Source organism: Pongo pygmaeus, chromosome 2 (assembly GCF_028885625.2).
Source record: "Pongo pygmaeus isolate AG05252 chromosome 2, NHGRI_mPonPyg2-v2.0_pri, whole genome shotgun sequence".
Classification (NCBI taxonomy): domain Eukaryota; kingdom Metazoa; phylum Chordata; class Mammalia; order Primates; family Hominidae; genus Pongo; species Pongo pygmaeus.
The window spans coordinates 68691217-68718313 of NC_085930.1; the positions used below are offsets into that span (position 1 = coordinate 68691217).

Below are 27097 nucleotides of genomic sequence, written 5' to 3' on the forward strand. Positions count from 1 at the left end.
ATTTGAATTCACCCAACTGCTCAATACAAAAGCCTAGTTTCAATCTTTGAATAGACTCTTTTTAGGGAGTTTATGTTTTATAAAATGAATTTGGCCAATTATTATTATTTTATAAAAATTAAGGTTGCCATGAAAATGCCATGAGAGAGAAGGGGATGTTGAGTTTTGGACAGTTCAGGTTTTATAATCATTTTCTTGGTAGGAAATATGCTTATCTCATTTTGGAAGGATTGCTACTACTGGGCCAGTGAACTTTTCTTCAGGGCCAGTTAGGCATTAATTGCCCTGGCTGATCCTTTTGCTTTTTACCTTTCATCTTTTATTTTAACAACTAACAGCGAGTACCCTGAGTTTTATCAGAAATACACCAATTACCAGGCATTTCATCAGGAAATGTGTCCAAATGATCTTGTCTCTTCCAAATACTAAATTTCTTTGCATTCTGGCTAAAGGAGTTACATCTTATTCCTTTAGAATTGACACCCACATGGTCAGGTCAGGATATGGCTGTACTGAAACCCTCTGGAATCTTTTCTTTTAAAATTCTGTGTGTTAATCGCCATCATAATTATTGATGTGTGTCTAGGGCCCTGCATTTTCTATGGCTAACTCTCAGACATCACTTACTCTTGGCCCACACAATGTACGGTAGGGTTAGTGTGAGCTCAGTTTCAGAGACAAGGAAACTGAGGCCCAGTTAATGTTAAATGACTTGCCCAAGGTCACAAGGCCGATTTTCTCCCAGGCTTGTATTCCCTGACACATTGTTTGCCCGAAGCTGCCCCTTGAAGGATTGATGTCAGCAGCAGATGGCAGTTTTGTGGGGGGACTGGCAGCCTCTTGACGGAGTTCCATTGTTTACCCTCTTACTTTCATCCCTTTGCCTTTGTTGCATGCCTCTGAAGAACATTTGACCAGTCACCAAAAACAGTGCCCGAGGCCAATTACCTTTCTCCCTGGGAATCATCTGGCCAGTGGGATGCAAAAAGTCCACCTAGTCAGACAGATTTTGTGCTTTGTGAATTTTGTGAAGGGAACTTTTGATTTTTAAAAACAGTGCTGAGTTCTTTGTTGACTTATTCCCTTTTATCTCTTTTTCAAGAATTTATAGACCTAACACAAAGGAATGTTTTAGAACAGTATTTTTTCTATTGTAAAATAGAAGGATTCGTGCCTTCTCTTGCCTCATCAGATACTTGAAGCCCTTTGATTATGAAGCAGTAGTAAACCATATGCTTGCACATTTCTAGTGATGGGGAACTCACTACCTCCCAAGCCCACGTAGTCTATCATCTTTGGACAGCTCTGGCTCTTGTAAGCATTTTTTCTTTTTTCTTTTGAGACAGAGTCTCGCTGTGTCGTCCAGGCTGGAGTGTAGTGATGTCATCTTGACTCACTGCAACCTCCGCCTCTTGGGTTTAAGAGATTCTCTTCCCTCAGCCTCCTGAGTAGCTGGCATTACAGACACGCACCACCACATGTGGCCAGTTTTTGTATTTTTAGTAGAGACGGGGTTTCACCATGTTGGCCAGGCTGATCTCAAACTCCTAGCTTCAAGTGATCCACCCGCCTTGGCCTCCCAAAGTGCTAGGATCACAGGTGTGAGCCACAGTGCCTGACCCTTGTAAGCGTTTTTTCCTATGTTGCATTGAATATGTCTCTCATCTACTTATTGGTTCTATAGTTCCTTTCCCTTTGGACTTCATAAAATAAGACAGATGTGTCTTCCCTTGGACTGCCCACTGGGTGTGTGGAGCCTGGGAATATAGCCTCTGACAATGATTATCCTCATATAATGGGATGGTTTGCTACCACTTACCATCTCCACTCTCCTTTGTCTCTACTGCATCCTGGGTTGCAAACTTCAGTGTCATTGGGTTCTTGGCAGATAGAATAAATGGATAAAGTTGGCCACGTGAAACAATTTGTGGCAGCTGGCCTACCACCTCAGTGGAGGCAGTAGAAGAGGGGGTGGGTGATGATTATGACAGACTTCAGAGTACATGTTCTTTCTAAATGGGCAGTCACTACTTAGGTTCAACCAGTTATTGCTACTTAGGAATGTAGGCCCAGCCAGATTTTTCGATTTTTCAACAGACGCCAGAAATCTGGATGAAAGCTTTATGTTTTTAAAGAGGTTTTGCCAAAAGGACCTCCAAAAGATTATATTATCACTATCCTATTTCAAGAGTGGCACTGAGTTCTAAATGTGATTCTCTAGATTTATGGCCAAAGACAGAAAACAACTATCACCTCCTTTATGCTGTCTGCAATACTACTGTTAATATAGCCCAAGGGATGAATTAGCCTTTGGTGCTGCTCGCCCCCTCAGTGCACCATGTATATTATGTCTGCTGTGTTTCTCCAATATGCTAGCCTAGGAGCCTTGTCAGAGAGAAGAAAATGAAATGAATTTAACATGACTTGTTCTTGGTGACCCCATGCTGGTGCCAAATGGACATGACTTCCTGTTCTAGGTGCTCATAAGTGTCCTTAACAAATCTGTTTAAGAACCTTGCCGGGAGTGATATCATATTATCTAGTCTGGAACTGGCAAGCCATAACATTTTTCCCCTTTTGAAAATCAGAACATTTGCCAGGCTCCAGCTTTTTAGCACCTACCCTATTCTCTACAATTCCCTCAAAGATCACTGATAATATTTGGTGATCTTATTTGCAGGCTTTCTCAGTATCCTGGGGCTCTAATTCATCTTGCTGCATTTCTGCATTTATTCTGCATTTATTCAGTTCTGCATTTATGCAGAGTTCCTATTTCCATTGTAACCTGATAGAAAATTAAAATAGAAGTGCAATGATTGACTTTGGTGCTTTTTGTTTTTGTTACATATTCATCCATCTTCTTAGTAGCAAAAGTCTAGAGTTTTGAGGAAGAAGGGCAGGTATGGAGGACGACCACAGAGGGGTATGTATTTATTCACTCATTTCTGCACTAATTCAACAAAAGTTGATTATCTACATTGTACCTAGACTTGTGCTGAGTGTTGTGAGAGACACAAAGTATATGATACATTCTTCGCTTTCTAAGAGTTTTCTTGGAATATGGTGATAAAAATGAGAGAAAGAAATAAAAAAATCCCAAACACAAAAACTTCGAGAGCCAGAACGAACTGAATCTTAGAGTGTATATCATACAGTGATTAGAAGACCACCTTAGGAATGCTCGCTGGTTTCAACAGGATAAAATGAAGAAAGCAGGCTGGGCTGGGCAAACAGAGGGGAGTAGTGGGGGCTGTGGCCAAGTGGGGAGTTCATCTAGAGAAGGCAGATGCTGCTCCAGCCTGCTCTTCCTAGGCAGGAATTTGAGCCCAGAAAGGTCAGTTCCTTCAGTGTTTCAAGGGAATCTGGATTTTTAAGCAAAATCTCTTGATTTTTAAATGGTGGCTTAAAAATTTAAAAACACTGTGCTTCCTGAACAAACATGTCAGCAGAACAGTTTTAGCCTGTTGGGCCACCAGTTTGCAAAATCTGGTCTACAAGTTGAAGTCCGCACAAGGCCTTGGTGAGGGGCCTCAGCCAATTTTCCTATTTCATCTTCAGTCATTTTCTCTGTGATAGGCTTGTGCTCTTATAAATGCAAAAAACCAGTCCCTTTTCTTTCTCTCTCTCTCTTTTTTTTTTTTGTTTTTTTAAGACAGAGTCTCTGTCACCCAGGCTGGAGTGCAGTGGCACGATCTCGGCTCACTGTAACCTCTGCCTCCTGAGTTCAAGCAATTCTTGTGCCTCAGCCTCCCGAGTAGCTGAGATTACAGGCATGCGCCACTACGCCTGGCTAATTTTTGTATTTTCAGTAGAGACAGGGTTTCACCATGTTGGCCAGACTGGTCTTGAACTCCTAACCTCAAGTGATCCGCCTGCCTCGGCCTCCCAAAATGCTGGGATTACAGACGTGAGCCACCATGCCTGGCGACCAATCCCTTTTCTCTAAATCCTCCATACCCTTCCCCTCCTTCAGATCTTTCCCATTTGTGCCTTTACTCTCTTTAACCCCTGCCTCCCACTCTTATTTGCCTCAAATACTTCTGATCGCCCTTCAATGTCTACTCGAATGATGCCTTCTTCCATGATGCCTTCCTAACTCTCCTAGGCAGAATTAGTGGTCCCCTCATATCTCCCCCTCTATTCCAAACCTTATAATCCTTAATTGAAATTTTATGTTTAGGTCTTTGGCCATGAACTCTTGAGGGCAGAGAGGCTTATGGTCATCTTTGTTTCCCCAAAATGCTTGGCATGTGGTTGGTTAAAGGAGTGGCTGATAAGTTACTAAAATAAGTTTAGGCTGGGCTCAGTGGTTCATGCCTGTAATCCCAGCACTTTGGGAGGCCAACATGGGTGGATCACTTGAGCCCAGGAGTTTGAGACTAGCCTGGGCAACATGGCAAAATCCTGTCTCTACAAAAAATACAAAAATTAGCCAGGCATGGTGATACATGCCTGTAATCCCAGCTACTCAGGAAGTCGAGGTGGGAGGATTGCTTGAGCCCAGGAGTTTAAGGCTGCAGTCAGCCATGATCATACCACTGTACTCCGGCTTGGGTGACAGAATGAGGCTGTCTCAAAAAAAAATAAAAAGTTTTGATCTTATAACTCATAGCTCAGTGTTTTTTTTTTTTTTTTAGATGGAGTCTTGCTCTGTCTTCCAGCCTGGAGTGCAGTGGCGCGATCTTGGCTCACTGCAACCTCCACCTTCTGGGTTCAAGCAATTCTCCTGCCTCAGCCTCCCAAGTAGCTGGGACTACAGGCACTCGCCACCACGCCCAGCTAATTTTTGTATTTTCAGTAGAGACGGAGTTTCACCATGTTGCCCAGGCTGGTCTCGAACTCCTAACCTCAGGTGATCCACCCACCTTGGCCTCCCAGAATGCTGGGATTTCAGGCATGAGCCACTGTGCCTGGCCTCAGCTTTTTTCTTTGATATCCTTCTTAGTTGGCTTGGGCTGCTATAACAAAACACCATAGCCCAGGTGGCTTTTATTTACTTCTCAGAATTCTGGAGGCTGGGAAGTCCAAGATCAAGGTGTTGGCAAGTTCAGTTCCTGGTGAGGGCCTGCTTCCTGGCTTGTAGACAGCTGCCTTTTAGCCATATGCTCATCTGGCCTTTCCTTAGTGCATGCTTATGGAGAGAGAGAAATCTCTTCCTTTCCCTCCTTCTTCTTTTTTTTTTTGAATTAGGGTGTCATTCTGTCACCCAGGCTGGAGTGCAGTGGTGTGATCTCAGCTCACTGTAACCTCCACCCCCTGGGCTCAAGTGATCCTCCCACCTCAGCCTCCCGAGTAGCTGGGACTATAGGCGCACACCACCATGCCTGGCTCTTTTTTGTATTTTTGGTAGGGATGGGGTCTCACCATGTTACCCAGGATTGTCTTGAACTCCTGAGCTCAAGCAATCCACCCGTCTTGGCCTCCCAAAGTGCATTATTACAGGAATGAGCCACTTTGCCTGGTTGGCTTTCTTCCTCCTCTTATAAGGGCACTAATACCATCAGGAGGGACCCATCTTCATGATCTTATCTAACCTTAATCACCTCCCCAAGGCTCCACCTGCAAATACCATCACATTGGGGGTTAGGGCTTCAACATATGCATTTTTGGGGGACATAAAGGACATAAACATTCAACTTATAATAACATCCACACTTCCTATTCTATTGAAAGTAGAGGTTTCACTGGGAGAGGAAATATTCTTAATGGTTTGCTCGATTTCCTTACATTTCCTTGGTAGAGGAGATGTTTCTTAGTGGAGATTTGGTGAAAGCTGTTATGTTGACAGCCGTCTCAGTGGGGTGTGGTTTAGGGAGCACTTCCTTCCAGGCCCCTCCCAGTCTGGGGAAATTAATGGATCTGAGAGTTCATATTAGCCATTTCTGGAGTTTTTACTACTAGAGTTTATATGTTGGAGATGACCTTTCCTTTCTGGAAACTCCTATTATTCATTCATTCAGTGACTTTGTAAGCCATGCTTCAGGCTATATAGCTTTATTTAGCAGTGGGAGGCAATTCATTTTTTTTTTTTAGCTTCTATGTCTCAGTCATATATGGAGTATCTAATTTTGTGATCCCTGTAACTCTGTGAGGTAGCCATTATTATTTTCATTTTATAGATTGAGGTCTGAAGTTCAGAGAAATAAAACAAATTGCACTGGATTGCACAGTGAACAGTGGCAGAGCTAGGTTTAAATCAGCATCTTCCTCACTTTCCGGGGTGCACGAAAGCAACATGCATGCCAAGGCAACAAGGGGTTCCTTCAGTGGGGGAAGTCTGCGGTGGGTCTTAACCTTTGACTTCCTTCCCTTCCTGACACTGCCATACTCCTGCTAATCCAGCCTCTCCTAGTTTGCACTTGATGCCACCATGGTGTGTCAGATCCCTTCAATCCCACCCCAGGAAGTCACCTTTGGGAAAGTTTCCACTGCAAAACCGCCCGCATGGCTGTGATGCAGGCTGCCAGAGCTACCTCTCGCCAGCCAGCCCACTCCACCACCAACCTGGAAATATGGAACCAGAAATTTTAGGTGTCTTCTAGTCCAACTCTACTTGTTTTTCAGATGTGGAAATTGATGATTGGAGAGGGGCTGTGGCTTTCAGATTACTTTTAGACTGGCTCTCCATGATGGTGGAAGTTTTATCTGCTTGGTTCATTGCTGTAGCGTAGTGCCCACGATCTAGTTGGTGATCAATACATTTTACTGAGTTGAATTGTTCTGGTGTGTGATGGTTGCCTGGGGAGGCAGAGCTGAGTAGTACCTTGGAAAGAAAGATGAGGCAAGGGTGTCTAGCAGGGTAAGGATTGGTGAGGTCAGGAGGGGATTGAGTTTAGGCTGCCTCCTGAAATTGAGTCCTTTCCTTCACAGCTATTAGGAAGGGGATGGGGTTGACTTTTTAAAGGTGCTGAGCTTGAGAACTTCTGGCTTAATACAGGGCCCAGGAAGCTGTCTTGGGCTTGATTTCACTTGGAAAAGATTCATTCCTGATGGCTTGTTGGTGTTCATAAAACATCTTGGCTGGCCAGTAATGGCACTTTAACTCTGTTCCCTCAGTTTGTTGAATCATTATGCTAGTTTATGTTTGGGATAATGTTCCCTAAGAGTATTCCCTTAAATTGGATGTAAAGAGGTGTTGGGTGAAAAAAAAGTAGTTGTGTGCTCTAATAGATTTTGGAAGTTCTAGAATAAACAGAGTGAAATAGGCCTGCTTCCCCCAGGACTTCCGGGAATCTTGCTTGTGTTAAGTGTGAATCGCTGAGTAGGGGCCACGGAGTTTCCTCAAACTTACTTGATTGTGTAGATCTTTTTCATGGACTGGCTCACAAGACTCTGTTTTCTGAGTTACATTTTAGAATATGTCAGGCTGCACAATTCGTGGATTATCTGGGTGCTTTTTCTTTTTGCCTCTGGCTCAGTTCCCTAATGTTTTATACTTGTCTCAGAGAGCAGTTTGAAGAGGGGAAGAAGTAAAGCAAATGCACATCTAGTTGAGCTAAGTGATATCAATGTAGTGCTTTGAGTTCACCTAGAAAATGTGGATTTTGACATTTCCAATTACAGAGTGTTCAACCATTGATTTAAATGGTAATTTGGAAACAGTGCAGCCCTATCAATATGCATTGCGTGTGCCCATCTGTGCGTGATGGTAACGGGGTGCACGCTGCTACAGCAGAGTGTTCCAGGTTCCTTGAATGGACCTGGCTCTGCCCCCTGGGATTGCATAGCCAATGCTAGGTGATAATGGCACAGATGAACACAGAGAAGCCCATGTCCCCTTGTGCCTCAGAGTGAACAAACCTCAGCTACAAACCCAGGTGCACAAGAAATGTATTTTTCTTTCTTTCTTGGTGACTCAGTCTCCATTTCACATCGCTATCTTTTTTTTTTTTTTGAGACAGAGTCTTGCTCTGTTGCCCAGGCTAGAATGCAGTGGTGCAACCTTGGCTCACTGCAACCTCGGCTCACTGCAACCTCTGCCTGTTGAGTTTAAGTGATTCTTCTGCCTCAGCCTCCCAAGTAGCTGGAATTACAGGTGCCAGCCACTACACCCAGCTAATTTTTGTATTTTTAGTAGAGATGGGGTATCACCATGTTGGCCAGGCTGGTTTAGAACTCCTGACCTCAAGTGATCCTCCCACCTTGGCCTCCCAAAATGCTGGGATTATAGGTGTGAGCCACTGCGCCCGGCCTCATGTCTTTATTCTGCTGGGGGTGACAGAAATAAGTATAAGTCAATTTGGGGTTTCCCTCCAGGGTTGTGTTTCAAGATCCAGGGGGACTTAGGGAGCACCAAGGCCCTTGTGGGGACATCTGTTGTGGTTTATCATCAATCTACTTTGGCAGCTACTGAGACATCCTCTTTCTTATTGAGTCTTTGGTGGTTGGTCTGTGTCAGCAGTCCTTCTTTGTTCCCTCATGTGTCCCCCTCTCCTTGGTTCCTTCCATGCAATTTGCAGGCACCAGAGGCCATTCTGCTGCTCACACACCACACTGGGCCATGAGGGACCCTGGACATTTGCCTCAGGCCTGTCTTGGCCACACTCAGCACTTGCTTCTCCCCTGGTGCCTCCCTAGGGCTCTGCCTGGGGAAGGGATCCGGCTTCTCTCCACTCTTAGATTCTGTGAATCTGTTTGGTGGTTGCCTCATCGCCTCTTTCCCTGGGCTTCTTTGGGATGAGTCGGGCAGGGTGCAGATTTTTTTCTTATAGATCCCAGTACCTACATATACTTTGCTTTACTGCTTTACTCTCCACTTTGGTCTAGGAAATCTTTACCCATGTGCTCGTATGGTGGGGCGGGGAACAAGGGTGGTATCCTGGCTTTGTCATCAGACATTCTTTCAAAGCTGTTTTCCATAAATCTCACGTTCTTTCTCTCCTCCCTAAGGACTTTTGAAAAAAAGCCAAGAATTGACTCTTTTTCTGTATTATCCCTGAGGCAATGAACACAGAATGCCCCCCCTGACTGAGGAGGGGCCAAGGGGGTCAAGAAAATTTGGAGAAAAACGTTCAATATTTCAAAGTATTAACTACAGTGAATTTCCTTCCTTCTCCATCTCCTCCATCCTGGCCTAGCCTGCCGTTACCTCTTGCTGGGACCAGTGCAACCCAAAGTTTCTCAGGGTCTCCTGACTCAGAGCTTCTCACCCACAGTTGGCATTTTGGGCTGGATCATTTGTGGTTGAAGATGATGTTCTGAATAACGTAGGATGTTTAGCAGCATTCCTGACCTGTACCCACTAGATGCCAGTAGCATCCCTGCTCCCAGTTGTGACAATCAAAAATGTCTCCAGACATAGCCAAATGTCCCCTGGGGACAAAATGACTCCTAGTTGAGAACCACAGTTCTAAGCGGTCTCCCTGCTTCTTTTCTTGTCCCATAGTGTACTCTCCCCACAGCAGCCAGCAGTAATCTGTACACCATTTAAATCTGGCCATGTCACTTCCCTGTTTAAAAGCCTCCAGTAGCATCTCATTGCATGAGACTAGAATCCAAGCCCCTCAACTGAACTTACAAAGCCATGCTCTGCTCACCTCTTTCCCTCCCCTGGTCACTCTCCCCTTGTCATTCTATCCAGTCATGCTGGCCTGTACTGGTTTCTGGACTTCTCCAAGCTTGTACTTGCTTTGGGCCTTTGCACTTAGATTTTCCCTCTTTCTGGAATGCTCTTGCCCTGGATTGCCACTTGGCTGGCTCCTTCTTGGTATTCTGCTTTGAGGTTGCATGCCACCTGCAGACTAACCCATCTTAATTTGCCAAAAGAGCAACTCTCTATTGGATCAGCTGACCTGAATTCTTAGCAGAGCACTAAAAGCTTTATGATTTTTTCATGCTTTCTTTGTTTTTTCTCTTCACCAGGACTGAAACTCAATAAGAGCTTTGATTTCTCTTGTTCATTAGTGTTTTTTGGCACCTAGAACACAATGTAGGATGTTTAGCAGCATTCCTGACCTGTACTCACTAGATGCCAGTAGCATCCCTGCTCCCAGTTATGACAATCAAAAATGTCTCCAGACATAGCCAAATGTCCCATGGAGGCAATGGGTGTTCTAGGTGCCAATGGTCACAATTTTTGTTGAATGAATGAATGATTATAGGTGTTCTTGTCATGGACTTTGCATACAAGAACACATAGATATTATGTTTTGGGTTGCATACTGAAGCAGATCCAGTCTTTCCCCAAACCCTGATTGAGAGATAATGCAGGAAAATGAAAAATCCAGAGATGGGATAATTGTATCCATGCAGAGCCACCTAATAGATGACTTAGAAGGAAGTGAAGTGAACAGGTGGCCGATTGCAGGAATACTGCAGGGAATCTGGCATATATTCTATTAATTGAGTTTCTAGTATGTGTCTGAGATGGGAACACAAAAATAGTTTCATAGTTTTGTGAAACTTGAATCTTATCAAAAATAAGAATGGGAACTATATTTCACCAATTTTTGTGTCCCCATCTCAGACACATAATTTTATGAAAAGACAGTGTTAATCTCTTCTTTCACTGCTATAAAGAAATACCTGAGACTGGGTAATTTATAAAGAAAAGAGGTTTAATTGGCTCACAGTTCCGCAGGCTGTACAGGAAGCATGATGCTGACATCTACTTGGGTTCTGGGGAGACCTCAGGATACTTACAATCATGGCAGAAGGTGAAGGGGAAGCAGGCACATCTTACATGGCAGGAGTAGGAAGAAAAGTTGGGGGGAGTTGCCACACACTTTTAAACAACCAGATCTCCTGAGAACGAACTCACCATCATGAGAACAGCACCAAAGGGATGGTGCTAAACCATTCATGAAGGATCCATCCCCCTGATCCAATCACCTCCCACCAGCCCCCACCTCCAACACTGGGGATTACAATTTGACATGAGATTTGGGCGGGGACACAGAACCAAACTGTATCAGACAGTTATAAAAATAGGTTAATAAATTATGACACAGTGTAGTAAGTACTGGGACAGAGATAGAACCAGGCACTGTGGAAACTTAGAATGAAGTTGCAACTTTACCAGGGAGAGCTGGAGAAATTCTTATAGAAGAAGGATCTTTTGAGCAGGATTTTGAAGAATGAATAGAAGCTCTCCAGGTGGTGAAAAGCATTACCTGAAGAGAAGACAGCATGTGCAAAGGTATGGGGGTCACAAAAGCGTCAGGGTACTTGAGAAATGGTGAGGAGTTTGAGGTGGCTAAAATCCTGAGTAGGTAGAACGAAATGGTGGTGGGAGATGAGGCTGGAAAGGAGAAGAGCTTGAAGTTCCTGTCTGATCGTCAGATCCTGTAAGTCTTTGACCTTGAAGATGGTATGGATGAGAGTCTTATTTATTTGTTGTGGTAAAATACACAAACACAAAGTTTACCATCTTACCCATTTTTAATTGTGCAGCTCAGTGGTATTAAATGCATTCACATTAAATGCCACCCATCTTCATAACTTTTTTCATCTTGTGAAATGCAGCTCTGTACCCATTAAACAATAGCTCCTCGGCTGGGCGCGGTGGCTCACACTTGTAATCCCAGCACTTTGGGAGGCTGAGGTGGGCAGATCACGGGGTCAGGAGATCGAGACCATCCTGGCTAACACGGTGAAACCCCGTCTCTACTAAAAATACAAAAAAATTAGCCTGGCACAGTGGCGGGCGCCTGTAGTCCCAGCTAGTCGGGAGGCTGAGGCAGGAGAATGGCGTGAACCCGGCAGGCGGAGCTTGCAGTGAGCCGAGATCACGCCACTGTACTCCAGCCTGGGCGACAGAGCAAGACTCTGTCTCAAAAAAAAACAAAACAAAACAAAAAAAAAACAACAACAAAAAAACAAAACAAAGAAAAAAAAGTAGCTCCTCGTTTTCTCCTCATTCCCAACCCCTGGCAGCCACCATGCTACTCTTTGTGTGAATTTGACTCCTCTAAAGAAAATATAAGAATCTAGAAGCCCCTACCTGAAATAACCACTATAAACATTCGATGTATTTCCTTCCAGACTTCACATCTCTATCAATCACATTTGTTTTATATCTGTATATAATAAAAATGGGATCATAGATCTTTAAGGCAGAGTTATAAAAATAAAGCTGATAGGAAAATAATCATAGGCCTATAGGCTGAGGGCTTGAAATAGAGTATGGCCTAAAAATAAACAGTTTGTCAAGTAAGAACATCAATATGTGTGACCTCCTACGTCCGTTTTGATGGTCCTTTAGGGAGGGGACACCACTCTCTTGTGGCGCCTGGCTAGTGTTGGCCACTTCTGTCTCAGGTCTTTGTGATTTGGGTAAAACTGGGGGGAACTGAACTAACTCATCGAGAACTTACCTCACTGCCACATTTGTCCCAGCCACTTTCAGCTAGAATTTCCCCCTTCGCATCCCTGACAGTCTTACTTCCCTGTTGGTCCTAGGCAGCAGTTTCTGTCTTTGGCAGCAAGTGCTAAAGGGAGAGCCTTGTCTAGGGAAAAGGATTCATCCTCAGCAGCTGGAGACTCTCCCTGCTGGTACCTGTTCCCTGGTCTACCTTTCCTTTCCTTGTTGTTGCTCTCTGCTGGATTTCCTGGCCATTGTGATACTTTTTGGATTCCGGATTGCTTGTCTGCTCCTGGCAGATGTAGCCTGCTATCCCCTTGCTTCTGATTGCTGGTGAGAGCATTTTCAAAATACAGTTAATGTAGATCAGTAAGTTTTCCAACCATTTGTCAAATAGAAAGGCCTGGATTTCTGTAGGCGGGTAGAGTTCTCACTGAGAGATTGAAACTTGGCAGGATGAGACAGTTCCTTAGGGGACCTTCTATAGCTTATAGTGCCTTAAGAGGGTCAGAGAAATGACATGAGAAGACTCTTACCAATGAAACATCTCAGCCACCTTCAGGCACATGAAAGAATGGATGTCATGTCTATGATTTAATTTGTACTAAAGAATGTGAACTGGCCAAGTGACATGGCTGTTCTCCAACTCAGCGTCTCGGTAGGACACTTCCAAGCAGAGTTGGCAGTCACAGTGTCTTTACTTTGATCAGTGGCCTCTCCAGACAGGATGTTTTGGGTCTCCCAAAGATCTATTACCTTGGGGAAACTGAGGCAGAACAACAGTCACTCTCTGGCTTCTGACATCTTATAGTTGATTACTCTTTGACCTCTTGCTGTGATCATCTGGACTCTTGATCATTTGCCTGGTTGTGTTGTTTGAATTTATTTGTCCCGTGACCCTCAGCTAATCTAGGGCTCCATCCTTGGCCTGATCCTCCAGGTTCAGAGATGCCTCCTGAGCATCTCTGTCTTGCTGGATCTCGTACTTGGCATAATATCACCATTGAAACTCTGCTGCAAAAATGGCAGAGGCTCTACTGCTGTCTGCCAGAAACAGAATTATGTTACTGGGAATTGTGTGAAAGAAATGCTGAGAATGTGGTGGGCCAGTTCACATAGATTTAGCTTGACAAATATTTATTGAGCTCCTACTATGTTCCCTGCCCGCATAGACTTTATAATTCTGTGGGGAAGACAAAGGATAATTTGTAATTACAAAAGTGTTGAGTGTTACGGAAGGAGTGGTGCAGCGTATATAGCAAATGGATCTAAAGGGCTGAAAATGCTGTGGGTGATTTTCTGATACTGATTTGTAAAGCTGAATTGTATTGGCTAAGCTTACCTCACCATCATTATTTCCTGAGCTCTTTAGGATCTAGACAGAACCATCTTTCCATTTAGAGAAGGGTCAGAAGTCATCAAAATATTTAAGGGGTCAGAAAGATCAGTGCTTCTAAGAGAAACACACAACTCCAGGTGTAAAAGAGAAAAGTGGTTCCAGAAAGGGGATTTTATAATAGCTCTATTCAGGATGGTAAATACCATCGTGGGATAAGTGCTTTTAAGGTGAAATTAAAGCCAGGGATCAGCTGAAGAAGATTGAAACCCACCTTCTCTGGATAGAATTAAGCTAAAGTCACAGAGGTAGGTGAGACAAGAAAGTGGAATGTAATGTGGAAGGAGGCAGCTGTGATGCCCTGGATGGAGTCACCTAGACCTGGGTTCAATCATGGCTCATGGTGAATCAGCTGAATGACCTTAGATGAAAGTCATTAACTTTTCTGAGTTCCAGTTTCCTCATGTGAAAGAGGGACATAATAACACTTCACTGTGTGTGTGGGTAATTAATTGAAATAACGTAAGTCAGAATTTCCAGCACAGTGCTTGGCACACAGCAGCATTAATTAAACACTAGAAATGTCAGCTAAGCCAGTAAGTGGGGCACCAGCATTCAGAGTCCTGGACAGTGATTCTGAGCCAACAGGTGAAGCCATTGGTAAGTGCACCTGGTTGGGAAGGAGAGTAAGGTGGGGCAGTACTAAAAGACATCAGGAGACGTGGAGTTGCCAGCATGGGTAGCTGGGAAAAGAAAATACTAGTAAGTTGTAGACAGGCATGACACTTTCTTTGCCTGTTATGTGTGTGTTTCTCCCAGTGTGGTTCCTGCACCACCTGCAGCAGAATCGCCTTGGAGGAACTTGTAACAAATTCGAGGAACTTGAATTCTAGGAACCACCCCAGACCTACTGAATCAGAATCTCTGTTGGGGGGCGGTGGGTGGACCCTGGGAATCTGCATTTTACAAGTGCCCCAGATTTCATGAACTTAACGTAATTGGCCCTGGTCTGTAGTAAACGCACCAGTTTGGCTGTGTATCTTTTTTTTGAAAGCAAAAGAACATTTAACAATTAGGTAGACTATTGCTGAGTGAGGTGGGAAAAATAACACCCAAAGTGTGTGTGTGTGTGTGTGTGTGTGTCTGTGTGTGTATTACAGTTTTAAAAATAAAAACCCTATGTCCTTATATATTTGATATGTATAAAAAGAGTCTTTGGTTTTTGACGATTGGTAATGAGGTTTACCCTTGGGGATGAGGGATGGAATAGAGTGGTAGTGTCAGGGGACAGGGGAAAGAAGACCTTTTAATCTTTATACTGTTCAATTTTGATTGGCTTCTGAAAAAAATGAGCATGTATTCCTTTTCTGATTTAAAATTCCACAAAGTTCACAATAAGTAAGGACTTTGTTGGCAAAATTCCTGCTAGAGAGGATGCTCAGACATCAGCTGAACTGTAAAAGAAAGAAAGTGACACCTGCAAGAGCTATTTAAATTATGCTGAACTTACTGTGATGCTCATTATGTAGTGTAAGGATGATTGCTGAAATGAAATGTAATATTTTACTGAATTATTCCCCCACGTAGTGAGGAAGTTTTTCCATACTCTTTCAAAACTTTGAAATATGGGTAGAAGAGTGGAAAAGTTCAGCTTAACCTTTTAATTTACCGAGTTTCAGTCAGGAGCCATCGTGATGCTGTGGCCAGAGTCTGGGGTTTAGACTCATAAGACCCGATTTTCCATCTCTGGTCTGTCTTTTGAGCGAGTCACGTCTGCATTCTTCATTCTGCATCTTGGCTTCCTCATTGTGAAATGAGGGCGTTATCAACCTTAAAGGGTGGTTGCTGTGAGGATCAAATGAGGTGGTGTGTGAGAAAGTAAACTCTCGAGTGCTGCAGAAATGTTCATTATTTCTATTTTTTGTCCCACTCCTACCCTGGACATGCTGCTATTACAGTGGGGTTGTTTATGTGTCTGTCTCTCTGTGAGCTCATTGAGTGCAGAAGCCTTGTTTTATTCATTCCTGAATTCTTGTGCTTAGGGCCTGCCACACAGGAGGCATTCAAAGCAACTTCTGGAATAGCTATCAAGGAGAGAAAAATACACACACAGTTCAGTGTGGGCCTATAAAAATATTAAGATAGTCTTCCAGAAAACATTATCTTCCATTTCTATTTAAAGGAATTAAAAAAAAATTATCCAAATCCACAACAGAAATTATATTGCTAGGAGAAAATAAAGAACTTCATTAAAGAAAATTTAATTGCCCAGTTTTCTAAAGAGACAGAACCACATCCTTCCATCCTCATTACTGCCAAATGGGTGATGGCCGTTTCCAAGGGGGGCAAGATGAATGACAAGGGATTGTGAGAAGGCAAATCCTGATACTCCAGGAGAAAAGTCTCCCAAGAAACGGGAATGCCCCCGCCGATCACCAGTTACACTATTGTTTGTCAGAGCTGTGGAAGAAGCCTTCTCTGAGCTCCTTGGACAAAAGCCCTTTTTGGCTTCCACCCCAGACCTTGGCCGATAAACCACAAAGTCCCTATTTCCCCTGGAAGTGGGAAAACTTCCAGTGGCTTGACAAAACTGGAAGGATTATCTGAGATTCAATTTGGGGGCTGTGGTACCTCCAAGACCCTGATAATTATCATCTGAATGGGCAGGGGGAAAATTGAAGCCAAATCTAGTAACAGAGCCCTGGGGTGGACCTGCAGTTAGAAGACAGGGGACCGATCTCAGCTTTGGCCCCTTTTCATGTCCTGCTACAAATCTGCACTTTTTTCTTTTCTTTTCTTTCTTTTTTTTTTGAGATAGGGTCTCACTCAGGCTGGATGCAGTGGCGCCATTATAACTCACTGCAGCCTTGAACTGCTTAAGCAATCCTGCCTCAGACTCCTGCATAGCTGGGACTATAGGTGCATGCCACCATGCCTGGCTAATTAAAAAAAATTTTTTGTAGAGACAGCGTCTTGCTATTTTGCCCAGGCTGTCTTAAACTCCTAGGCACAAGTGATCCTCCTGCCTTATCCTTCCAAAGTGCTGTGATTACAGGCATGAGCCACTGCGCCTGCCCAAATCCACACTTTCTTTTTCCCTCTCGCACACCAGTTCCCAAGCACAGACCAGCCAGGTAGCACCATTAGATGTGTTCATAACTGTTTGAAGATGTGTTGATTCTGGCATGGGGGTACCATTGTCACCCTAGGTGAAGTCTCCAGTGGCATGCCAAAAGGCTCTCTCCTGTTCAGTGTTTTAATTACCTGGAGGAGGATGTGAGCATGCCCATCCAGTTTGAGAATGTCAGGAAACCAAGGAAGGCAGGCTTAGTAATTGGGAACACAGTTGTTGGTATTGAACTGACCAGGGTTTGCAACCTTTTAGCCACTTTCTAGCCGTGTGACTTTGGGCAAGTGTTTTCATCTCTTTGAGCCTCACTGTCATCATCTGTAATAATAATAATCCAACCTCAAACAGTTATTGAGCCAGTTAAATGAGATAATGTGTGTAAAACCCTTAGCACAGTGCCTGGCACTCAGTCAATGTCACCGATTGTTATTAATAAATCACAACTGTAAGAGCTGCACTGCAGGCTCTGGAGTCTGGGTTTAAATTCTAGCGCTGCCAGTGAATGAGTTGCTTAACTTCTCTGAGGCTCAGCTTCTTCCTCTGTAAAATAAGGACATTAATACTTACCTTGGGTGTTGCTGTAAATAAAGCATTCAGGCCAGAATAGACACATAGCAGATACTCAATAAACCGAGGTTACCATTCAGAGAAAGAGCGAATCCTGTGGCAGAGAGAACCAGGAAGCAGAGCGCTTAGCAGGAGGGGATGAGGGATTGACTCTAAAAATGCAAAGTTTAATAGTATCTTTAAGAGAAAAACCACCTACTCATTGGAAGAAGCTACATTGTTTTGGATCTTGAGCCCTGAGAAGAATTTATCCTATAAATAGATGGAAATATGAATGGGGTAGGGACCAACTGGCATTTGGTTAGGATGCCAGACCTCAGGCCCTGACCCCATCCTGTCCCTTGTCCAGTGGCTTTTGGCCCCTCCCCAAGAGATTCTAGTGAGATATGTGTGACAGAGGCTGCTGGCTAGGAAATGAAATTTTATCTCAAAGCTGTGGCTGAACACAGAACTCTGGTGAGCTGTTCTCCACGTGGAGAACGCCTTTGGCCTAGGGAGGTTGCCATGCAGGCCTCTTTCCGGGCCCATACCTGAATCTCAGCTCTATTGCTCCAGGGTAGAGGAAGCTGATCTAGAGTGGGTCAGCCTTGGGGGACACTGGAGTATCTGACCCCTTTCCTATAGGGACCAGCTAGATGACTGCTCCTGCTTCTCTCCTAGATGTGACCAGGCCTACCCAGCCACAGAAAGAAGAATGTCAAAAGTCTGGACCCACCCAGACTGAATCTTTGAGCTTCTTAGAAGTACAATGTCTGGGAATTTTGGTCCGTGACTGTATCTTAGAACCTAGCTAGTCCATAATATCACCTTTCCTTCCAGTGGGTGGACTACTATGCCCTTAATAACAACCCTGATTTGGGGAGGAGTAAGTAGAGTTGACTTTTAGCTTGCTAGGTGTCAACATCACCCTCCCTCTTCTACCTTGTTGATCTTTCTTCTGTTGCCCCCAAGAACTTAACAGCCAAACCTATGATCAACTTAGGATGTGGCTGTTAGCTGTCTCCTACTGCAGAAGGAATCAATGAAGTCCAGGGTGCATCCCCAGCACCCCTCCATAGGGTGCCTGCCATGCATCCAGGAGCTGGCTAGTGTACCCCCAAGGATTTAGGAAGGCCTGTTTGGCTTCCCTCCTCTTCTCTGGATGTTTGAAGCAGTTCAGGACTCAATAGGAGAAAAATTCAACTTATTTTTTTTCTAGACTAACCCTGAGCACTAGGCAAGAAGTGGTCTGGCTATGCATTTGCCAACATTGGCCAGTGGTGCATTTAGTTGAGATGCACAACAAAATTGGGCAACTTCATTTAAATGTCTGCATTTCTGACTTTTTAAAAGCAAACTGCATGATCTGGCGGCACTGGGTGCCTATTCCCATGTAGTAACCAATCAGCCAGAGCTGACTGGCGGCTGCCTTTTTTAGACGAGGTGTGTGCTCTTGAGCCCCTACCCCTCCCTGTCCCAGAAGCTCTTGGGTCCCCACAACACCCTTCTCTTACACCCACTGCTGCCTAACCTGCCTGTCATTGGCCTAACCGGTCTGGTTTCTACATGTGTTTGAGTTTGCCACCTTTGGATTAGGTCAAGAAGTTATGCTTTATTTTCTGTCTCAAACTATGATCATCAGATTGGGTTGTACAATGAGAATTGCATGACAGCATAACAAACCATTCAATGTCTGTGATGGAAAACTGCCTCCAACTTACCATCATCCTTTCAAACTTCACTGTGGAGACTCCCTGTCATTAATTCCAGTAAAACCTTTGTCATCTCCTTAAGGATGAGTTTGAAGTTTTACTCAAGGGCAGGATGCTCTCCCCCAACAAGAATTGCTGCTGTATTTGTCTCTGACTGCTCCCCAACCCCTGAGGGGAATGAGGGAGGGGCATTCAGGTGCTAGAGGCCACTGAAGACCCAGTGATGCATTAGATGGTGTCCTTAGTCATTCCTGTTGTAGCCACCATAATGCATGTTTAGTAGTTAAAAACATTGCAATGTAATTTGATAATTTTAACACCAAAGCACAATTCACAAGAAGCAATTCTGCCCAAACAGTGTGGCCCAAGGACTCTGCATTGGACTGGGAAGCCAGACAGATCTAGGACTGAATCCCAACATTGTCACTTACTAATTGCTTGACCTTGGGCGAGGCATCTCCCCTTTCTATGCCTCAGTTTCTTCCTCTTTCAAATGGGCACCACATTGGACTCTTGCAAGGATTAAATGACATAACCCATGCTTACCCAATGTCTGGAATGTGGGCCACACTCAATAAGTGTTCTCTGTTATTACTTGTACCTAGATTTTGAGGGGTTGATTCAATCCAAGAGTGAAATTTAGAACATTCATGGCAGAACGGATGGCTTGCAGACAAAGTTAGACCCACTAGCGTGTTTTGTTTGGCCTTTGCAGCATTTACAAAAATGAATTCATCATTTCCAACATTTAAAAAATCAAGAGAGTTAAAAAACATCAGGGGAGTTCATGTAAAAATCCAGACTCCTGGCAGCTCTTAGAAAATGGGAAGATCTAGGAACACTGGGCCCTCGTTCTCAGAGGCAAATATTGGCTGTTCTCTTCCAATGGGACAGGGGCTCAGACTTGTGCCAGTGCCCACCTGGCCCACTTCGCTCATTTCTGTTGCCTGCTTGGCTCCTGTGGGCATGTGAGTTTTTTTGATCTGGAGGAATGGATCAACCTTGAGCCAATCCTCCATAAATATCATTTCCTGCAGACGGGGTTTGGAGAAGGTGAACAGCAGGTTGCATTTCCTGGCAGGTGCCCATGGTGCCATCTGTGTTATCGATGAAATGAAGAGCCATCAGCTTCAACAATTTGGGGGGCAGAGATGGGGTCATGGTCCTCTGAAAAGAATCTGAGAAATTAACAGATTTGTAGGTGTGAATGGATGGCTATCTCATCACCCCATGTAGGTGGGCTGAAATTTAATGAGGAAAAAGTGTAAAGTCTTGCCCTTATGTCTGAAAACCAGGCTGGCCAAGTACAGACTGGGGAGAGATGTGCTTAGCAGCAGCACTTGTGAAAAAGACTTAAGGTTCTCGTTGACAGTGAGTTTTGCTGTGAGTCACTGTGAGGCAGTTGCCAAAAAACCTAATCTGATTCTGGGCTGCGTTTATAGAAGTCTAGTGTCTGGAAGACCTTTCTAACAATTAGAGCTGTCTTGAAGGAACAGGCAGGCAGTCTCCTAAGCCTTGATCTCCCAGGCGTAGGAGGTGCTCGAGGCTGGGTGATGAATCCCTGGAAGAGATTGTCAGAGTGGGGATTTAGGCATCAGAGGGAGATTTGTTCTAGGTGACTTAGAAGGTCTCTGCCAATCTGAGATTTTCTGCTTTCTGCAGCCCAGTAGGGGAAAATAATTTCCATAACAAAAGTAAAACTCTTTCTGATAGAGGAAAGCAGGACACCCTGAAGAGGCTCAAAATGGAAATGTAAACTTCCAGTTCTTACCAAGTAATGTGGGCAAAAGATGTCACTGTCTCTACCCCACCCCTGACCCCCTGCCTTATTTCTCAGAGATGGGGGGCGGGGGAGACGGGTGCGGGGCAGGATCTGCTCTGCACATTACTGGTAATTTTTTTTTTAAAGCTGAACTTTTATGCAGAGCTTGCAGACCGACGGCACATGGGCCAGATCCAGCCTCAGGTGTGTTTTATTTGGCCTGTACTGTGTCTTTTAAAAATGTGAGTTAGATGCCAACTTGTAAAAATGAGGAGATTTTGTATAAAATGTGGACTTCCCAGCAGCTTTTAAAGAAGTCAGAAAGTCTGGCAGCGCTGGGCTTTTGCTCTGGGGATGAGCACCGATTGCCCTTCTGTGGCAGGACTTGAGCTCTCCCTTGGTCATGGTCCTAAACTCCCTACCTGGCCTGCGTCTCCTGTTTACCTGGCCTGCCTGGCCCCAATAGGTGTTGGAGTTTGCCATCCCTGGTGTCATGGCTTGTTTTAAAGGCCCTGCACTGTTGTGACCTTAAGGTGCCATTGTGGACTCTGCTTGGTCATCCCCTAGCAGAAGGGCGGGCAGCTGGGAGTTTGCCAGGGGATGGGGTTGGGGTAGAGGGAGTAGGAGCAGAAATGCTTTTATAGCTGCTTTAAAAAAGTACCTGTGTCTCACACACAGTCAGCCTCCAATACTTTCATCTCAGTAAACACCCCCAGCTGTTCTATTGCATGGCTCCAAGGCCCACAGTGGTTTTCCTTATAATGACCTAAGTCTTCAACCTGGTAACTTCCACACTGTGGGCCTGTTCTGGAGCTGTGCAGGACAGTGGCTTCCTCTTCCTCAGCAAAGCCTGCTAGATATTTGCAGACGTAGTCTCCTCTCTCCTGGAAGCTGCTGACCATCCTTGCCCTGAGAAGATGGTGTTGGGTACAGAGAGACCAGATGGATTTCCTGGAAGTGGCTGAGACAGAGCTGCTTTCAGGTGGGTCCCGAGCTAGGCAGTTTCTGCTTGGAAGCCCTGAGTGTCACATGAAGCACTGTCCCCTCCAAAGGCCCCTCACTCCAGGCTCAGAACCTCTCTGTCATCTGCTGGTGAGAGACAGAGAACTGAATCTTTTTATGAAGTTTGGGGATTTGGTGGTAGAAACTGCAGGCACTTTACCCAGAAGCAGGAATCTTCAAGGACTGTTAGCTCTAATCTATTGGCTGCTACGAGTTGAGGGGAGTGAGGCCTGCCTGTAGATCTCTTGATTGCCCTGCTCTGCAATAGAATTTGCTAGACTTCCCTGTTGTTTGAGTCTGTCTCTCTGCTTTTTGGTTCTCAGGCTGAAATTGTCCATCCCGGACCTTCCCAACCTATAGGACACCCTCCAACACCACTTCCCTGCACAGCCAGCCCTTCCCTGTGCGGTTCTGCAGGCTTCTCACTTAGGAGAGGCCCTGCTGTTCTGAGTTATTTCTAGTGTAGACATAGGGGCTTGTCTGGCCATCCATGGTACAGCCATCTGGTGGCAGTTTCGTGTTTTCACTGTGGTTGCCTCAGTGTATTCTTTTATTGAGTCATCCTTTGAGTTTCCCTTTTACTTTTCCCTTATCTGTCTGTTTAAGGACTCACCCTTTCTTGGGGCCTTTCTCCCACAGATATGAAGGTATTTGTGAATTGTGGCAATTTTGGGAAGGTGGTATTTCTTGGGAATGGCAGGGTGCTCCACGATTACTCGACATTTGGAAGATGCTGGAGTCTGCATGGGGGGAGAAGATGGGCAGGCACCCTCTGACCTGCCTGAACAGGGTTAAGTGTACAGGGTGGAGGAGGGGTGTGTGGTGTTCCCACACGTCCACCTCCCTTCACACTTTGTTCCCTCTATCCCCTTTTCCACACCACTTGTAAATGGCATGACATTTCAACACGAATGTCATGGCTGCTACCTAGTTTGGGGTCCTGACCAACTCAGCCTTCCCTGGGGGCTTCCAGAGGTCTGAGTCAGAAACAGCCAAGTCTCATGTCTAAATGAGTTGTTCTATTAACTTGGCTTGGGTAGCACTTGGTGACGAAACCTGACTGTTGCTGTAGGTATCATGTGGAAGGGCTGCGGGTGTGGTATATGCATGTGTTTGTTGCAGGCATGGGTGGAGAGGAGGGTCAGAACTTCTCTTCTGCAGGGGTGTCTGTTTTCCTTCAGAGCCCCGTGGCTTGTGAAATGGCATTGCACAAGGAAACGATCTATCTGGAGCCGATTTCACTCCTGTGTAGCGCGGGGAGCTAATCAAAACTTCGAGAGGAGAAGTGCCTGTCTTCCATCCAGAATCAAGATTAATTGATGTTCTTTAATGGAAATAAATCGAATCTCACAGCAACCCTTCCCATTAACCTTACAGTCATGCACTTTTCTATGAAGGCTGGGATGGTTCTTCAGAATCAGCAGGTTCTTGGAAACAGTTGACGCCTTGAAGCCATTTGTGTCTGTCCTCATAATGGCTGGTGGGAAATGGGGAGAAAATGCCTTTGAAACATCTGATGAGTGGCTGGGATGAAGGGGTGATTCTTGTTTGCCTTGTGGCTTGCATGGCACACTCATGTTGCATTACATTTGATCTTCCTGGCAACCCTGTGATGCAGGTGGAGTTGGACTGAGTATCTTTAATGTATCATGAGGAACTCCTCCTTAATTTGGAGCACCAGTCCCTCAAGATGTCTGCTGAGTAAAAGGCTCTGTGTTCAAATAAGTATAGAAAACATTCTACTGCATCCCCTTCCTAAAGATTCATAGCTCACTTCTATGTATTAAAGACTCTGATAAGTCCTGTAGAAAAATCTAATTCATTATTTCCTGAACTTATTAACCTAGGTACTCTTTTTCTTTACAGTATAATTATTGACATCTTCTAGACCTACTGACGTGTCCTGTAAAAACCAGATAATAAACATTTTAGGCTTTGTGGGCCATATGGCCTTTGTTGTAACCAATCAGCCCTCCCTTTGTAGTGCAAAAACATCCACAGACAATAGAGAAATAAGTGGATGTGGCTATGTTCCAATAACACTTTATTTCTAAACATAGGCTGTGGGCCAGATTTGACTCATGGGCTGTAGTTTGCTGACCTCCGTTCTGGAAAAGAATCCTGCGGTATATCTTTTTGGGAGATGGTTCTTTAAGTGTCCAGTGAGTCTCACACAGGGACTTCACTCTCAGCCCCTAGCACAGGTGGCATGGTGGCAATGTCTTGTGGAGTGTGGCTCAGAGGCTGAATATCTTGCTCAGGGTATGTGACTGTTAAATGCTATCACAGAGAAGTCACCCAGGCTGTTGACTATAAAATTGATTTATTTTTCATTATTCTCTTCTCTTTTGGAGTACAAGAAGGGGAAGAGGCAAAATGCTCCTGGGAAGGGGGCAAAATGCTCTGAGTGTCTGCTATGTAGAATCACAGTGATATGCATGCTAGGTGCATGTGGGCATTTGTGTACAAGTTGGTATCAGTGCGACCATGATATTTGTATTAGGAAACACAAATGTGGTTGATGGATAAGTTATCCAGTTAGAAGCCTTTGTTTCAAAGCACTTAACAGAAGATGCTAAAAAGAAGATTCGAAGTGCAATTTGAATTGAGATCTGTGGTGATAAATCATTAATAGATTCAGCAACGTGCAAGAGTTTACTAAACACCTAACATGTTCCCTTGCTTTAATCAGAACTTTGAATTGTAAGCAACAGAAATCACCTAAAGCTGATGGTAGCAGAAATACATGGATTTTGTTATAAAGATGCAGGGTATCTTGTGGAATCCAGGTGGGGAAATGCAGTTGGCCCCAGGCTGGCCTGGGACCAGGAAGGAGGGCCAGGGAGCCCTGGTTTGTTCTAGGAATCAGTAGTACACTTCCTCTCATTTTGTCTTCTCACTGCACATCTGCTTCATCCTTCCTTCTCAGGAAGCCAGTCATTTCTGGTACTTCAACTACATGACGGGTACACAGTGGTTGCCCATTGCTTCCAACTGTGTGTTTCAGGTGGAGGTAAACACATGGAAAGACTGTTGGCTGTCTCTGTCACTCATATTCTCTCTCTCATTTGTCTGTGATGCCTCCTCCCTAACTCTGAAGGGATCAGCCTAGGCCATTCCTGAACCAGTTGCTGTGGCCAGTGGGATGGGATTGACAAGAGATCTAGGTCAGCCAGACCCTACTCCTGTGGATGGGGCAGGCGGTTCCCAAAGGAGAGGGGCCACTGCAGTCCTGCCCTGGCCAGGCGCTGAGCAGGCACAAAGTTAAGAAGAATCCTTTGATCCCCTGACGTTTATAAATGAGTTGGGAAATAAAACCCATAGTAGTAATGACAATGTCACATGTGCTAAGTTGTTTCGTTAGACAGTGGAGAAGATACTAAATAAGGCGCTAGTTTGGCTGCATAGACATTGAGCACCAAAAGATGGAGTCAGGAGAGGGTGTGTGGACTGACCTTGTCAGGAAGGGCTGGCTTTCTGCAGCACATAGACATTCTCTGAGGGTGAGTGGGAAGCAGAATTCTGACTGGGAGATCAGCATGGACAGAGCCAGAATTGTAATGTAAATGCAGTCTGGGTGGGAGCGTTAAACTGGGAGGCTCTTTACCAAGAGCAGGGAAATAACTTTATTAAAAAAATTTTTTCATATTAAAATTTTTTCTTTAAAAGATAGGCTCTTGCTCTGTTGCCCAGGCTGGAGTATGGTGGTGCCCTCATAGCTCACTGTAGCCTTGAACTCCAAGGTTCAAGCATTCCTCCTGTCTCAGCCTCCTGAGTAGCTGGGACTACAGACATGCACCACCACCAGGCCTGGCTAACTTTTAAAAATGTTTTTGTAGAGACAGAGTCTTGCTCTGCTGCCCAGGTTGGTCTCAAATACCTGGCCTCAAGTGATCCTCCTGCCTCAGCCTCCCAAAGGGCTGGAATGACAAGCATGAATGAGCATGCCTGGCCGGAGATAACTTTAGAAAGCAGTGGGAAATATCTTGAGGGAAAGCAGGAAGCTTTGCTGAAGACCCAGTCCCCAGTGGTCTCTTAATTGTACCAGGAGGGGCTGGAAGCTGGAACTGCTGTTCCTGGGGGAAGGGGCAGGGCTGGGGAAAGACCCTCAGCTCTACACAGGCAAGAGGAAGTCCAGGCTGGCAGATGCATGTCCTGGCCATGGGGCTGGGAAACTCAGGAATAAGACTCAGGCACTGGGGACTAAGGCAGACGCTGTCATCAGCGGGGTGAGACAGAGGTGGGACCTGAGAGGATGGGAGGTGGGATCTGCCCTGGGCTGTGAGGCAGCAGCAGGACTAGCAATGGGGATGGAGTTGCTTTGTCTTTCCTCAAGCCATCCTCTTCCCTGTCCTCTCATTAAAACTTTCCTGTGTGTGTCCCATTTGCTTGGGACCTCAAGGCCAATGATGAGCTAATCATCTAGTGATCAATGTGGCTTTAGGTGCTACCCAATTTTAGTGACATTTGCACTGGGACAGATGCCTTAAGTGCCTTGATCCAAAAGAATGACAGTGCCTGAGATTTTGGGACAAAGACACTAAGCCCAATGTCAAGGATCCCGTCTGTGTCCCTTTGTGGAGACTACTCTTGTTTGGGGATATAATGATCAAACAAGATGCCTGCTGTCCAGCAGCATGGGAGCTGAGCCCTGTGCCTGAAACTTTTGGAGCAGCAGCTGTTGGGCCATTGCATGATAATCTGGGCAGCATTTTTAGGGAGGAAAGAGCAGGCAGCAGAGGCACATCTGAGGACCCAGGAACTGCAGAGGAGGCTTCATCTTGATGTTTGCAGCCTCTCCTGGAGGTGGGTGGACTACATGCAGGACTTCGAATGATCTGGATATGAATTCTTTTTAAAAAAATTGCTTTAATTGATGCATAATAGTTGCACATATTTATGGGGTACATGTGGTATTCCGATACATGCATACAATATGGAGTGATCAAATCAGGATGTTTAGGATTCCTATCACGTCAAACTTTTATAATTTATTTGTGTTGGGAACATTTGAAATCTTCTCTCCTAGCTACTATGAAATAGCCAATATCTTGTTTTGAACCATTGTCACCCTATTGTGCTTTTGAACACTAGAACTTATTCCTTCTATCTAAATATATGTTTGTACCCATTAACCAACCTCTCTTCCTCCCCGCCCCACCCTACCTTCCCAGCCTCTGGTAATGATCAATCTACCTTCTACCTCCATGAGATCAACATTTTTAGCTCCCACATATGAGTGAGAACATGTAATATTTATCTTTTTGTGCCTGGCTTATTTCACTTAACATAATGACCTCCAGTTCCA

General features: G+C 44.8%; 1 protein-coding gene across 5 annotated transcripts in view; it reads left to right on the forward strand.

Annotated features, from left to right (window-relative positions):
• SRGAP3 (SLIT-ROBO Rho GTPase activating protein 3) overlaps nucleotides 1-27097 on the forward strand; it is a 383768-nt gene that overhangs the window by 117339 nt on the left and 239332 nt on the right. The window lies entirely within an intron of this gene.